The sequence below is a fragment of the Dermacentor variabilis genome, chromosome 8 (assembly GCF_050947875.1).
Source record: "Dermacentor variabilis isolate Ectoservices chromosome 8, ASM5094787v1, whole genome shotgun sequence".
Classification (NCBI taxonomy): domain Eukaryota; kingdom Metazoa; phylum Arthropoda; class Arachnida; order Ixodida; family Ixodidae; genus Dermacentor; species Dermacentor variabilis.
In genome coordinates, this window is record NC_134575.1 from 68,965,398 (window position 1) to 68,982,013 (window position 16,616).

Below are 16,616 nucleotides of genomic sequence, written 5' to 3' on the forward strand. Positions count from 1 at the left end.
CAAAGTGCGGGAGACGGGGTTAACAAAAACATATCCGCAAGTTCTACCAATTGTGATCTTATGCGCATTCTTCAACGTTCAAATTGGTCACTCCTTGGAGTCACCTTCTCTTCAGATGTCACTTAAAACGACCGTATTAGGCTGTTTTTCATAAAGCTATAGATATGGAGTGTCGCGTCTAAAATAGTCGCCAATTTCTTTCAGTTAATCGTAAAAAAGACGCTACGCTAGACGACAATTAGGTTCCGCTTGAATTTTCGTACATTATTTGGGGAGAACACTGTGCTGACAAACGTACACAAGAGTAACAATGTGTCGAGTGCAGCTAGGTGGTTAAAGGTCATGTTCAATATAAGTATTACTATATGGTTGCGACAGTATAACGAATAAGCTATTATTTTGTTTCATACGGCATGCTATATCGGCCATATGTTGGAGGACAGCTATGCTTTTGCACGCCAGCAGTGATGGACCCTTACGCCGGAATGCGGCAACGCAGCCAACTTGTGAGCCGTTGCATAAGACTTTTCTTTACACGTATTTGATAATGATCGTTAAATAAAAGTTATTATTGCGCACACCACACAATAATAGACAGAAAATACTAGGCGCGGATGCATTAGCCAGCCATACGTCTCTTTTCTTGTTTCTCGCGTCGCATTTTACGACCTTCACGTTGGAACCGTATACGACCAGGCCACCGCTGAAAACGCGTAGGTTTCGGCGGTCAAAAACCGTAACAACCGACAACAAACCAGAGTGGCAGAGGCCCTTAAAGCAGCTTCCAGGTATTTGACGTATCAGTCGCCCCTTTTGGCATACACGTACAAAGAATTTTCTTTATCATCTCACCACCACTGCCTCCCTACAGCTGCAAAGCCAGAGTATGTGACGTCTAATTGGCACTGCCTTTATGCTATTTTCGTTTCTCCGAATAGACGAATGAAGAATTTTTATTCTCATCTCACCACCGCTGCCTCCTTACAGCTGCGTAAGTAGAGTATTTGGCCTCGAAGTGTCACTGCGTTGATGCTGTTCTCGTTTCTCCGAATAGACGAATGAAGAATTTTAATTCTCATCTCACCACCGCTGCCTCCTCCCAGCTGCATAAGTAGAGTATTTAGCCTCTAACTGTCACTGAGTTCATGCTATTCTCTTTTCTCCGAATACACGAATGAAATATTTTTATTCTCATCTTACCAGTGCTGCCTCCTCTCAGCTGCAAAAGCCAGAGTATATGACGTCTAAGCTTCACTGCGTTTATGCTACTTTCGTTTTTCTCCCAATACACGTATGAAGAACTGTCCTTCTCACCTCATGAGCCACCGCTGCCTCCTTACAGCTGCATAAGTAGAGTATTTAGCCTCTAAGTGTGACTGCGTTTATGCTATTTTCGATTCTCCGAATTCGCATCAATGTTCTGTGAAAGTAAGTGTTGCTGCATAGGGAACTTGACGGTTGCGAATCATTCCGCCTTCTGAGCAAACTACGTGTCGCCGTTGCGGAGACGTCACTGTTGGCCATTACATTGTTGTTGCTTTCGACGTTGCGTTCCACTAACCGCCTTATTCCAGGCGCATTCTCTGTGGTGACTAATGCGCCAAGTTTCAGACTTATTCGCACCATTGTCATTTATGGCTCCTTTGTGCCACCGACACTGTTTCACGAGCATGTCAATGAATAATTTCGTGCAAACACACCGCCATCATATCAAGAACAATTTAAATACGATACGCACATGCTGTTGCCGTCGTCCGCTACAGTATTGCTCGTTCTGACCTCCAAAATACATGCACAGAGTCCACTGCACTCGGAAACTGTGTGGAGCACACAGCCGTGCACTAACTTGAAGCGGTATGAGCCTTCGAATAAGAAATGAAGAAGCGCGGGAACCGGGGGGACAGAGGAAGAAGAGAGAGAAGTGAGAAATAAATGTAGACGAGATGGACGCCAGTTCCACAGCAATGCTTTACGTCTACTGTGTCCTTTAACTAGGAACGCTACAATATTTTGGCGCAGCCGACAACTGACTCCAACATGTGGGTGAGATTTTTCCTCGAGGAGACCTCCGCAGAGAAGATCATCTTTTTGAGATACCAAGCTCAAGACAAAGCAGCGGTGTAACTACCTCGCGAACTCAACTCGGCAGAATTCGCGAACCTGGTTTTAGACAAGGCTTCCATACACATTGCTGAACTACGTCGCAAGAGTGCGGTGAAAGTGAAGTTGCGTCTGGCGATGTTCGACGAATTATTTCTTCAACCGATGCGTCGAAAGGACTCTGGATCACGGTCGTCGACAGAAGAGGTGAGCCTCGTTTTGAAAGCTCTTCAGCTACGACAAGAACAAATGACGCAAATAAAACATTTTTTGACGTCACTTATAAGCTCTCTAAACGCTGAGAAGCCGGCGACAAATTTTGTAGAATCCGATGCGTTCGACGGCATGTCTTCAGGCCCAGAAAGTTGGCTTGAATTCTATGAATATGCCGCTGGAAAGAACAAATGGCACTCTAATGAGGACAAGATTACCAACATGCGTAGTTATTTAAGAGGTGTTGTACGGAAGTGGTACGATCTCGACATTATTGATGTTGGCAACTCTTGGAACCAGTGGAAGGAAAAATTCTTGCCGACATTCCGAAGCAACCCAGTGCAAAGATGGGAGGCCGCGCTTAATTTCAAATTCAAGCAGGGCTCCTCCGTCGAGTATTTCTTTGAAAAACGCCGCCTTTTAAAGCTGGCCGAGCCTATGCTTCCTCCTTCTACCATAGTATAGTAGCACTAATATTGCACGGATTGCCCGCGGAATTCCTGAAGCTAGTGCAAGCACGGTCACCAAAAACTATAGACGGGCTCCTGGAGTGCCTTCACGACATACCATCTACTGCAGAAGAAAATAAAACCGCTGGCTCAAGCAGTCGCTTCAGACGGACCGGCGCGGATTGGTCAAGCCGTTATCAGCGAGAACCGAGCCCCCTTGCAGGCAGTACAGAAAACTTGGGTTGGCGTGCTCCCAGAGGTCGAGTGAATAACGTCGACAACGACCCTGTCCCCCTACTTTCAGACGCTCAAGAGTCTCCGACGACAAAAAACTAATAAACAAGGGTGATCAGTCCTACCCGATGACCACAATTGAGACTGTTTATTTACCTTCCTCTAGCCTACTTCACACTTCTGTCAAAGTGGGAAATAGACATATGATGGTTTTGGTTCACAGCGGTGCTTCTGTGTCTATATTAAATGCCAAGCTTGTAGATTCAAGTCACCTGCATAGTGGAAGAGTACTATGGGAGCAAGGGTACGATGGAAAAGTGCCAATGCATAATCAGTGGGCCTCAGTAAACATCGAGCTCCAAGGTCATAAAATAGAGAATGAAGTACTGGTGATAACGGGGGTGCCATACGACTTTCTGCTGTCCGGACAAGATATAAAGAAACAAAAGATCAACGTATTCTGGGACGATGCAGTTTTAGTGGAAGGACTATCAAGGGAAGAGACACAGCAAGATAGAAAAAATAACCTGCGAATTGTCAAGTGCGCGGAGGAAATTGCAACGACCTACCCTGAACCGGTATGCATAGGAAGCTATCCACAAGCGATGAAGTCGCACAAGGTGCCTTTCGAACTAACTGACAAGACCGTCACCCGAAAATCACCTTATAACCTGTCAAGAGAACGCACGATATGGTTGAAGAAAGAATAGCAGGAGATGCTAGACGCCAGTATAATCCGGCCTTCGGTGTCACCCTTCGCTTCTCCCATAACTATTGCGCCGAAGGAAGATGGAAGTTTTAGACTGTGCGCAGATTACAAGGTTCTCAATCTCCAGACCGAATTATACCATTTCCCATGCCAAAAATAGACACGATTATGGATGAGACAGGTGGCTGCCGGAGATTTTCTCGCATTGACTTGTGCAAAGGTTTCTGGCAGATTCCGCTAACCAAAGAAACAAAAATGTACACTGCTTTTATCACGCCCTTCGATCTGTACGAGTATAACCGGCTTCGTTTCGGCTGGAAAAAACTCGCCAGCATGGTTCCAGATGATTATAAATGAAGTCCTGAAGCCTTTCCTAGGTGTCTTTTGTAACGTGTACATAGACGATATTATCGTCTTCTCCAAAACAGAGGCTGAACATTAGGAACACCTTTCTCAGGTATTAAATGCCTTGAGCTTGGCACAACTCAAGGTTAATTTTAAGAAAAATGCATTCTTTCAAAGAAAAGTTGTGTTCCTTGGAAGAGTATTTGATGGGACTACCAAAAGCACGAAACAAGAGTCCGTCGAGAGAACATCCCAACTGGTGAAACCATGCGACGTCCACTCATTGCGTGTGTTTTTGGGATTAACATGACATTTCAGACGTTTCATAAAAGACGTTGCTATAAAAAGAAGATGCCTCACGCGCCTAACGCAGAAAGAAGTTCCATTTGAGTGGGATAACGAATGTGAGAGAGTCTACCGTGATCTGGTGCACAGAATTTCTGCTGACCCTATTTTACGCGTACCAGATTTCACTTTACCTAGTAATCATGGTACGATAGTTTCCCTGGTGGATGGAAATGCTCTTTAGAAGCAGCTGTAAGACATCACGATCGCTCCTACACCAGTAGCTTGGGATGCAGCCCGCAGTTTGCTTCTTCAGGAGAGACCCTTATTTTTCAGGTGGACCGTCAACTAGGGCTGTTAGAAAATCTCAAGATCGTCGAGGAGAGGACACAAAAATCACAGGAGGAGTGGTACCGTAAACGAATGAAAAAAATTTTGACAACAGACATTGCTCAGATATCCCAGACATTCAAGTTACCGACCTCATTTAGTTAGGAAAGGAGTAGGAGAATCCAGTGCCAAATTTTATGGTCCTTACTCTGTGACAAAGACAGCCACTCAGAAAGGAATGTTGAAGACTGTAAAAGTGCGTTCGCTGTGAAGACACGGTTCAGTGTTGAATAGGCTCCTGTTATCCCTGCTTGATAATTGCGTAAAAAGTGCTTTAGTCTTGAGTTTACGGGCATAAGTTCACCCACAATAAACCAGTTTGTTTAGTGTGCTTCATTGACGAGTGCTACATTTCTGGTAGAGGTGCGGGGTATGATTGCAAGTCCCCAGTTCGTAAGAGAGCGAAGCCCCGATCTTCAGCAATCGGTAGAAAGAGAACTCTGCATTGCACCAGCGCACAAGCCACTGGCTCCGGGGAGACAAGCCCGACTTTGGACAACTTTCTGTTACTGCAGCAGTGCAGGCAACAGTTACCAGCGACGGTGCAATCATCACCAACCTGCTGGCATCGTCCCAGCTCATTGTGTAGTCACAGCGCACGCCCTAGTTCTTCCCCGCCGATACTTTCGAAGATGTGGAAGACTGGTTAGAACACTTCGAGCGAGTCGCAGATTTCAACATGTAGAACGAGGCACGGAAGCTTCGCAACGTGTACTTCGCATCAGATGAGTCAGGGAGCACATGGTACGTGAATGAGGAAAGGGCGCAATGTTCATGGGAAGAACTTCGGCGACAGTTGCTTACCACCTATGCCAGCACAGATAGAGCGAGAGAAGGCAGAGCATGCTATCCAAGCCAGAAACCAGCGCACTATCGAGAGTGTCGGCATATATATCGAGGACATGTCCAATCTCTTCAAGCGCGCTGATGCAAACATGACAGAAGAGAAGAATTTACGCCATGTGATGAGTGGCGTTAAGCAGGAGCTGCTTGTTGGACTCGTCCACAACCCACCGCAGATTGCTGCTGAGCTTTTCACTGAAGGGATGCCCATAGAGAACGCGCTGCAGCAGCATGCCCATCACTGCAATCGTGATGTCACTAGCACCCGCCCACCTCCTGTCAGCAGGCCCAGGCAGTAACACTGAAGCGCTAAGAGAACTGGTGCGATCAATCGTATTGGTGGAGCTTCAAAAGCTACTGCTACCGGAATCCACGCCGACAGTTTCAAAACTGATCGCCGTCATTCGGGATGAAGTTCGGCACGTCATTCTGCAACCAGGACTTGAGGCACCGCCTGTGCATCTTGAACAACCACCATCGGTGCATCGTGGGCTGACGCGCGCTGTTGTGTTATGCCAACCGACCGGGCATAGTGCTCCATTCGCGATCCCCAGCAGCTCCCAGCCGAGCCTGCGCAGTGGACCCCTTCTAGCAGAGCTCAGGCCACGACAAAGCCACGTTTCGCGTGCACCCAACCGGACGCAACTCTGTTTCCACTGAGGAGAAGCTGTACATCCTCACAGCATGTACCCATATCGCAGAGCAGGTCTTCACGGCTTTACGATCAATGCACCTTGTCCCCGTAATGGTGAAAGACCCATCGAAATTCAGGACTACTTGACTAGGCAACACGACCTGGCTGCTATATACCAACACTAGCAACGATCACCAGCATCTACGCGCTACCTATCACAGAGTCCATTGCCGTCCTCGATTTCACCAAGGCGCAACTCATTGAGCTCACGTCAAGAAAACGGAAGCGAGTGAACTGTGGAGTCGAGGCTGCTGACGTTCGAGAAAGCCAAGATCATCCGTTAAGTTTCCGTAGCAGCAGCGACGAACAGAAACGGATGAATAACTGAACCAAGAATTTCTTCCTACTTACTTATTACCAAAAACGGTCGTGAATTCAATGCCTTATTTGACACAGGTGCTCACTATTCCGTCGTAACATATGCACTCACTAAGGAATTGAAAAGATTTTGATGGCATGAAGTGGACCCCAGGTACATACGGCGGGCAGGCACCTCATTAGACCCCTGGGTAGATGTACAGTGAGAATCGGAATTCGAGAGTTTCGTTACGTCGCTGATTTATCTTACTACCAGAATGTTTGAAGGATTTAATATTCAGAACGGATTTTTTTCTAACAAATGATGCCATAATCAACCTGTAGAATTCTAGTTTGTCATATTCTACGACGAAGGCTATAGACATGCCAGAGTCGGTGGAGCCCAAACACGTTGCCGTGCGCGTTACCGACGATGACATAACTGTGCCACCACGATGCAGCATGCTCGTTCGCGCAAGAAACGAAGCATTCGACGACTCGGTAGGTATAGCGGACGCAAACGTCGAGCTACTGTTGAAGAAAAGCATTTCCTTAGCGCAAGGAATCGTTCAACTGCGCAGTGGGTGCGCTGATATATTTCTGACAGACTTTGGAAGTGAATTTCAGCAAGTCGCAAGCAATACAGCCATCGCCTTCCCGCACAGCGCTACTGCAGTCACAGATGTATGTAGTTTAGCGTCGAGGCCACCCCCAGTGCAAACTATGCATGAGGCCGTAACGTAAGTTGCGATCAACCCATGTCTGTCGCCAGCCCAAAAAGAAGCGATGGAGCGCTTTATAAATGACTTCACAAAATGTTTCTCCACTTTTGCAAGGTACGGCGCACACCGATAGTTAAAAGCCGTACAATAACGCACCAAGCGAGCAGGTCAGTGTGCCAACATACATGCCGAGTGTCACCGGTCGAACGAGAGATCATAAAGAGTCAGGCGCCAGAGATGCTTAAGAATGATGTCATTCAGCCATCAAACTGCCCGTGGGCGTTGCCCGTTCAAGAAACAATAGGTTCCAATATCGTAGATGAATACAAAGAATATATATAGACGAGAGAGCGAGTTCCTTATAGGATATTCAAAAATTATATATACTGTTAGCCTTCTTAGCTTTTTTAAATTTCATCATTTGTTTTTTTTTGCGTAATTTGTACATAGATGCGGACACCCAGCACCAAAAAAGAACAAAAGAGATGGATCCATGCTCGCACACTAAGAACACACGAGCGATTTTACTAGACTACAGTGCAACACTATCCAGCTTACCATTCGATAAGGTTCGCATGATCATATATCACTTAAAGCCAACAGTCAATGCCGACTAGGGACAGTGTTACTCTTCGTCATCAATAGTATATATACATATATATATATATATATATATATATATATATATATATATATATATATATATATATAAACAGCATGTGTATCTAATTGAAAGCACCGCGTATTGGATAGATAAGAAGCGCTTCGCATGCCCTACAGGTTTTACAAAAGAACTACGTATATGAAACTAGCCTAACTTAACTGAGCCTTTCCTAAGCTAACCTAAATTATCGTTATGGAAATCACGGAGCGCTTCCGCAATTATCGGATAGGGCATTATATAGTTACAATTCGCACAGTGAATCTTGGGCATATCTTCTCACAGATCAGTTACTTTTTCCTGCAAGAGAAGTTACGTTATCGAAACTAGGCTTGCCTTTTTCGTCTATTCTGTTCAATTGAAAACGACCATTTTCACTGTGTTTGTGCATTATGTTTCGCATTTATTTCCAAGATATATCCTGACTCTGAGCTTTTTAAATGTGTACAAAATTTCGCGTTCGTGACAAATAAACAAACCACGAAACCTTGAAACTAGGCGTCCGCGATAACTGATTTCTTCTTTATTATGAAGGGATTAGATTAAGCTATTTATTTTTGCCAGTTAGGAAGTCAATGTCTGGCGCTGCCTAATATTCGATTCTTTTTTTGATAGCGGACAAAAATATCTAATTGAGCAACAAGTCAGATAGAGGAATGAATACGGTAACTATGTTCAGATGATAGCTGGCTAACTCGAATGCTGCCGCTTTTGCTGACGGTCGCCGCTTCATTATCGGACTTTAAGGGCAGATAACTTGTGCAGTCTAATTTGATGTTGAATGAAACAGTTTGCTTTTAGGCAGCATTTGTATAAATTTCTTACGACTTATCATTTCCCCTTTCTCAGGATGACTGCTTTTTTTAAGCAATGTGTGATAATAGAGTTACACTTCTTTCGTTCAGTGAACACAAAATAGTACCTGTGCGCGGTAACCTGCTCTTTTCATATTTTATTAGTAAAAGTAACCTGTTTCCTTGAAAATGTTTATTTTCCGATGTGTAAGTATATAAACAAGCACCCGAACTTTATCGAATTTCCCAACAATGTTCCGCCTACGTCTACGTGATATGTGCAAAACGTCACCAAGAGCTTCATGAGTGTGTTTATGATCTGGCATTCTCAATGTTTCAGAAGCGAAAATTCATGTCATCAATGAATAAGAACCCGAACAATGTCGCTGAAAAAAATGTTAAAAAGGCAATAAAATGGGTATCCGATATGTGTCATTTGTTTTTAAAGCAGCCTTAAGTTGGAGACAAACTGAGGTTGGTAAAGCGGCCTTGGTATCCAACCAACTGACGTAAGCAAGAATAACTATTGTTAATAAATATTATTGTCGATTTCACTTCCATATCAAGTTTCAAGCGATGTTGAAACCCAGCCGCTCTTTGACAAATGCCGCTTGCGTGCAGATATACCACTATGTTCACTCCGTAACCTATGTGATTAATGTAAATGAACCGGGTGAACTTTCTGCATCGACATCAAAACCCCCTTGAAATGCGGCACGGTAAAGCAACTTGGCTGATGGGCCTCGCATGTAGGTGTAGCGTAGGGCTCACTCTCAAAGTATGTGATTAAGAGGCATGGACCGCGTGCCTTGAAGTGAGGGAATTTAAGATGTAAAGCACAGATTTTTTGCCTGCTTTCAGATTCCAAGAAATTCCTTTACCGGAAAGGAAACAAAATTGGTCAAGTATTGTTAATGTGAAAGAGCGTATGTTTGGGCATGTTGGTATACCATAACTTTTCGGTTTCTAGCACACAAAGAGGGCCGACAGACCGAGGTGGAGAGAGCACTGTGTGCGCGTCGTACCTCGGTCTGTCGGCCCTTTTTGTGTTCTGCCCTCGTTGGACTCGGGCAGAACACTTGTGCCAAAAGTAAGCATCAGGTGTTTGGTGTGTATTTTCTTATTGTCACGCTACATCTTAATTAATTTAACCTTGATGATATTCTGCTCACTGAAGCCCTTCAGGAGTTCAGCTTCAGTCAGCTGCAAGAGATCATCAATGGAGACCATGAGACGCGTGGTATTCATAGTACGATGATGAGTTAAGGTTACTCGGGCGTCCCCAAATGATACTAGATTGGGTAGCCTTTCAAATTGTTTCTGGTTGCAGAGCTCCAAGAGGAGATCACCGGTTGCCGTCCTGGATACTTTATAATCTGCACCAAAAATTTGGGTGAGAGACTTAGACACGAGGAATGGTGTGACTGTTCGCACGGGTTTGTCTGGTTGTTCGGAGTCGACTACATGGAAACGAGGGAAAGTTTCTTTTTGGCGGGCAAAAAACTCGAATACGTCATCAGTGCGCACCCTTTTCAGGGAGCGATCAGGAAGTGGGGGGAAGAAAGTAGCCATAAAAGCTTGTAACTTCGGCAGTAATGCCAGCCACCCACCGTGCAGCCGCCCAGAAAGGGACGCTGTAGAACCTGTGAAACACGGCCTGCAAACGCCAGCTGTACATAACCACTATAACCAAATATGAAGTAACCTAGGTTGGCTATTCATACAAGCCTAACCCTTGCTGCCTGGAAAAACTGGAAGCAAAGCGATGCCAGGAGAAGGCAGTAAAGATGGAAAGTGAGATAAAGACGAAGGTTGGATGCAGAGAGAGAAAAGAAAAGGCAACTACCGATTTCCCCCGGGTGGGTCAGTCCGGGGACGCCTCCTTCATGAAGCCGAGGCGAAAGGGGTGTGTTGCCTCCGCCGAGGAACCTTAAAGGTCTTGACACTCAGCGTCGGCTCAACCCCCTGCATCTCCTTTGCCCCGGACACGGCTAAACCACGCACGGTAAAACGCGGGATGGGCCAACCCTCAAGTGCTCGGGTACGTGGTGTCACAACGCACCAAACGCCTGCTGACGCCGACGCCCCTGCGAGGATGTGCAAAACGATACCCACACATCAATGAGGGTTGCTTACGCACATACATTGTATAAGTTTCACAATCGAAAACACGTGTCATCAATAAATAATGAGCGGAAGAACGCCACTGAATGAATGAAGAAGTGAGCAAACAAAAGGAGACTTCATATCCCTTATATGCGTTTAAAGCAGGCTTAAGTTCGAGCCAAAATAAAGTTCTTAAATGGACCTTGGTATCGAACCGCCTGACGTCAGGTAGAATAAATATTGATAATAAATACGGTATTACCACTTACGCTTGTGCAACTAGGTTGAAAGCAAGCTGAAGCCCAGCGACTTTCTGACAAATGCATTTTACGTACACATATACCAAATTTTTCGCTTTGAAAAAGTGTGTTATTATTGTAAATGAATTCGGTGCACTTTCTGCATCCACATTAAAACGCCGCTGAAGTGTCTCACGGTTAATGAATTGGATTGACGGGCCTCGCGTGTAGGCATTGCGTAGGGTTGACTCTAAAATTATGTCATGAAGACGCAGTGACAGCGTGACCAGCAGTGAAGGAGTTTAACATGTAAAGCACCGTAGAATTGTTGTCTGAATTCAGTTTCCTAGAAACCTTTGAACTGGAAATGAAGCAAATTGGACAACCAACCAATGTGCTTAAGCAAAATGCTACAGATGCAGAATAATGTCGTTTTTTTAAATAGACATTGAATCTGTAGAATATCGATTTACTTTTTTAAAAAAATTAGGGAAACCAATGAATTTCCGACAATTGAGCCGGCTCCTAAACAAGTGTCAAAATATTTGTTTTTGTGCGACTCAACAATAGCTTACGCTTTACACTTTGATGTGCTCATAATTTGAATTCTGCATTGACAAAGCAGAATATAATGACATGTTTCAGATGACTGCAAACAATATTATAGACGAAAGAACGAGTTTCTCATTATGGTGAATATAAAATACATGTACTGCTGCTCTTGTTCTCTTTGTTTATTTACATCGTGTGCTTTTTCTGCGTAACTTGTACAAGACGCCGCGACCCAGCTCGAAAAGAGAAATTTATAATGTAGTAACGAATTTTGGCGTTGGTATTTCTATATATATATATATATATATATATATATATATATATATATATATATATATATATATATATATATATATATATATATATATATATATATATATATATGGACGCTTTTCGTAAATTTAAGTTCGGCAAAGTCACTTAGGAGACCCGCATGCGGACAAAAACTACTAAACGCGCCATTTTTTCCTGACCAAACCAAGATAGATTTGTTTATTATAAGCTTTCATCTACCGTATCCCGGTTATTAGACAAATTTCATTGAAGTATCGATACACAGTAGGAATTTTTTAAAGCAATAGGCCATATATAAAACAAATTTCTTTTGGTTGACATTCGTGTATAATTTTTAGATTGATGTATAGCACGTAACACTACGACACAAAGTGCGTCCGATAGGAATACACTCAGAATAATTTGATAGCACGTTCAGTAGATGAACGCACTGGCACCTGCAGCGAATGTGACGTAGTATTGAGTAGTGACGGTCAAGAGGCTAATGGGAGAACTGCGAATGGAGAAACAAAGTTTTTAATTGACAAACGCATGTCCAGAAAAACTGCCTAAGTTCAAAGCACTACCATAGAAGCATACACAGTCGGCGATGGTGGAAAATCTGATATGTGGGTGAAGTGCGTTGCCTTTTAAACATGAGTCATTGAATGTTTCAGAGTGCGTGCTGGAGTCTGTGTGGCTTGCAGAAAGTCCCACACAATTACCGTCGCGCATACGATCAGATTTCCCAATGTTCGCTGACGGCACACCGTGGAACGCAGCATCGACAACATTCGAGAAACTTTCGATACATGTAGGCACCTCCTGCGCTGAGCTATCACATTTGTCAGAGGGGGAAAAGCAGTCCCACGAGAAAGGTCAACAAGGTCATGTGTGAATACTACAACTTAAACGCATCGTACCGATGCTACAAACCGGAAAGGGAAAACAAAATCCACGCATAATAAAGAAAAGACAACCACAACAGCAACAAACAAAGTCCCTATGTTTGTAAGGGGGAGAAGAAAGGCTTAATACGCACCATTTGGACTACTTCAAGTCATGCGCGGTGCCACAGTGATTGCTAAATGCCATCTCCCAAGGCCTTATAGTCCAGTGCGCTAAAACATCGGATGATTTGTAGGGTCCGAAATAGCGAATTAACAGTTTCTCGCTAAGATATCATCGGTGCATCGGAGTCCATACCTTAACACGGTCGCCGGGCTGATATTCCACGTAGCATCATCGAAAATTGTAGTGCCGGCTGACAGTCGTCTGCTAGTTCTTGGTGCGCAGGCGTGCGAGCTATCGGGCTTCTTTGGTGCGCCGGAGATATGTTAGGACGTCGATATTTTCTTCGTCGCTGAAGTGCGGCAGCATTGCGTCAAGAGCCGTTGGCCGGGTTTCTTCCGTGAACCCACTTCGACGGTGTAATCTGCGTTGTTTCTTGCACTGCCATGTTGAAAGCAAAGGTTACGTATGGCAGGATGGTCAGCGGTCAGCCGAGAAAGAAAAAAAGTACGAGTGCCAGTATTTCCACCGTCAAAACAAACTATGTATGCAGCGTATCGCTTAACGGGTCTTCACCTTTCTCAAAGAAAAGTCGGCCCAGTCTAGAGCCGCCACCCCGAAGCCTCCACGTGGCCCATTCGACTATGGACGAGCCAATGATCCAGGTAGCCGGGAAAACGATCTGAGATAAAGAGCCTAAACAGAGATAAAATTACAGTGAACTCATCTCGCAATGACTATGGACGGTAATGCGAATAGCAATCAAGCAGTGGAGCGATAGACCATATCCCTGAAGTTACGTTTAGTTACCAGACGCGCTAAATCAGAGACTTTTGTTTCATCGCCTGTATGCCACGTATTCCGATATCGTCCAAATTTGCTATGGCACTTGCTTTCCAGGTTATCCAGAGGCAAGGAGGAATGAGGACCCCTGTGTGACGCAGACGCAGTGAGGGTGCAATGACGAAGGAATGATAGAGATCAAACAACAAAAGCGTGTTACGACAATGACATGATTATAATGAGATCTTGATTTATAAATTTTTACGATGGTATAACGACGACAACGTGACAACGATGACACAAGGACAATGAAATGACTGCATGATGACGGTAAGACGAAATGACAACCGGATGAAGCGGGTATCACGACAAGTGCATGATAGCAACGGGATATTCACGATTGAATGACGATATCATGGTTAAGATAGAATGAAGAAAAATAATGGCTTTGATGAACCAAGGAAGGTGCTATCACGGCGACGCCATAAAACGATGGAATGACAATACTCAAGGCATGACGATAGTGAAACATCAGCGTGACGATGACGGCGTAACGAGAGTCGAAAACCACAGTTACAATAATGACGATAGAACGGACGCAATGGCATGCCCCCAACGTTATTAATATGGTGGGTGCATGGCGACGGCTGTATGACAACAGTGCAGCGATGACGGCTTGAGAAGAACATAATAACGACGAGTAGATTATGACAATTCTATGACGACTACTCTATGAAGAAGCATGTATGACGACAATGCCGCGACAATGAGGGCATTAGGAGAGTCGGAATGGGAAGGTGCAGTGAGGATGACGGCACTGTCAGTATTACGACTGCAGTCAAGCAATGGAGGCATGATAGCGACTGTCTGACGAAAACAGAATTACAGATGAGGAATATTCACGATTCATTTCACGACTACAATTCACGATATTCGACGTCGATTCAGGAATTCACGTTGTCGATGAAACGACGACGGCTGTATGGTGACGATGATGCCGTGATGTCAATGGGCTCATCTTGATTGAAATGATGACAATAAAGTGACAGCGACGGTGACTGTGTGAGGATAATGGCGTGATGACGAAAGCATAACGACAATAAGATGGCAAAGGTGAAATGGGGAAAATGCGATGACCACGATGACAAAAAAATTACGGGGTTTTGCATGCCAAAACCACTTTCTGATTATGAGGCACGCACTAGTATGTAAAAATACTGAAAGATATATATAGCGGCTCCACAGCCACCGTAGTCCTCCATAAAGCAAGCAATAAAATCCCAATAAAGAAAGGCGTCAGGCAGGGAGATACGATATCTCCAATGCTATTCACAGCGTGTTTACAGGAGGTATTCAGAGACCTGGATTGGGAAGAATTGGGGATAAAAGTTAATGGAGAATACCTTAGTAACTTGCGATTCGCTGATGCTATTACCTTGCTTAGTAACTCAGGGGACCAATTGCAATGCATGCTCACTGACCTGGAGAGGCAAAGCAGAAGAGAGGGTCTAAAAATTAATCTGCAGAAAACTAAAGTATAGCTTAACAGTCTCGGAAGAGAACAACAATTTACAATAGGCAGCGAGGCACTGGAAGTCGTAAGGGAATACATCTACTTAGGGCAGGTAGTGACGGCGGATGCGGATCATGTGACTGAAATAATCAGAAGAATCAGAATGGGCTGGGGTGCGTTTGGCAGGCATTCTCAGATCATGAACAGCAGGTTGCCATTATCCCTCAAGAGAAAAGTATATAACAGCTGTGTCTTACCAGTACTGACGTACGAGGCAGAAACCTGGACGCTTACGAAAAGGGTTCTACTCAAATTGAGGACGACGCAACGAGCTATGGAAAGAAGAATGATAGGTGTAACGTTAAGGGATAAAAAAGAGCAGATTGGGTGAAGGAAAAAACGCGAGGTAATGACATCTTAGTTGAAATCAAGAAAAAGAAATGGGCATGGGCATGACATGTAATGAGGAGGGAAGATAACCGATGGTCATTAAGGGTTACGGACTGGATCCCAAGGGAAGGGAAGCGTAGCAGGGGGCGGCCGAAAGTTAGGTGGGCGGATGAGATTAAGAAGTTTGCAGGCATGGCATGGCCACAATTAGTACATGACCGGGGTTGTTGGAGAAGTATGGGAGAGGCCTTTGCCCTGCAGTGGGCGTAACCAGGCTGATGATGATGATGATGACTAGTGGAGGACTCCGGAAATTTCGACTACCTGGGGATCTTTTACGTGCACCTAAATCTAAGTACACGGGTGTTTTCGCATTTCGCCCCCATCGAAATGCGGCCGCCGTGGCCAGGATTCAATCTCGCCACCTCGTGCTGAGCAGCCCAACACCATAGCCACTGAGCAACCAGGCCGGGTGACACGATGACATTGCGAGAGCAAAACACCTAACTAACGGCGCAAGCTACTAGTCAATTTCGAACACTTCGTCGCAGTAGAAGACGTGACGATTGCAGCATGGCTAGAGTCTGATCATAAAGCTGTAATGAGGACGATTGTACGATAAGGCCGACATCACTGGCAGGGGGCGTGAAAACGTATACATGATGACTGTATGACGGCGATGGCGGGACGGCGGCAGCCTATCGAGTAGCAAACGACAACGCTAAAATGTTGGCGATACAACGACGCTGGTGGGATCATAACTTTGGGACCACACCTAGTGATACAATCTATTAGGCAACTTGGTCCAGTCGGTGAGAGATCGACACCATCTGCCTCATTCGATCCTTCATCCTCCCTAGGGTGACTTATGCAGCGCCGTAAGTGGTGCTGTCGAAACCGGAGAAAGAAAAACTAAATGCACTCTTTCGAAGAGCCACAAAGCAAATCCTTAAGCTCCCTATGAGCCTTCCCCACAAAGAACCTTCTCCATATGGTATTTATAACACGGTTGA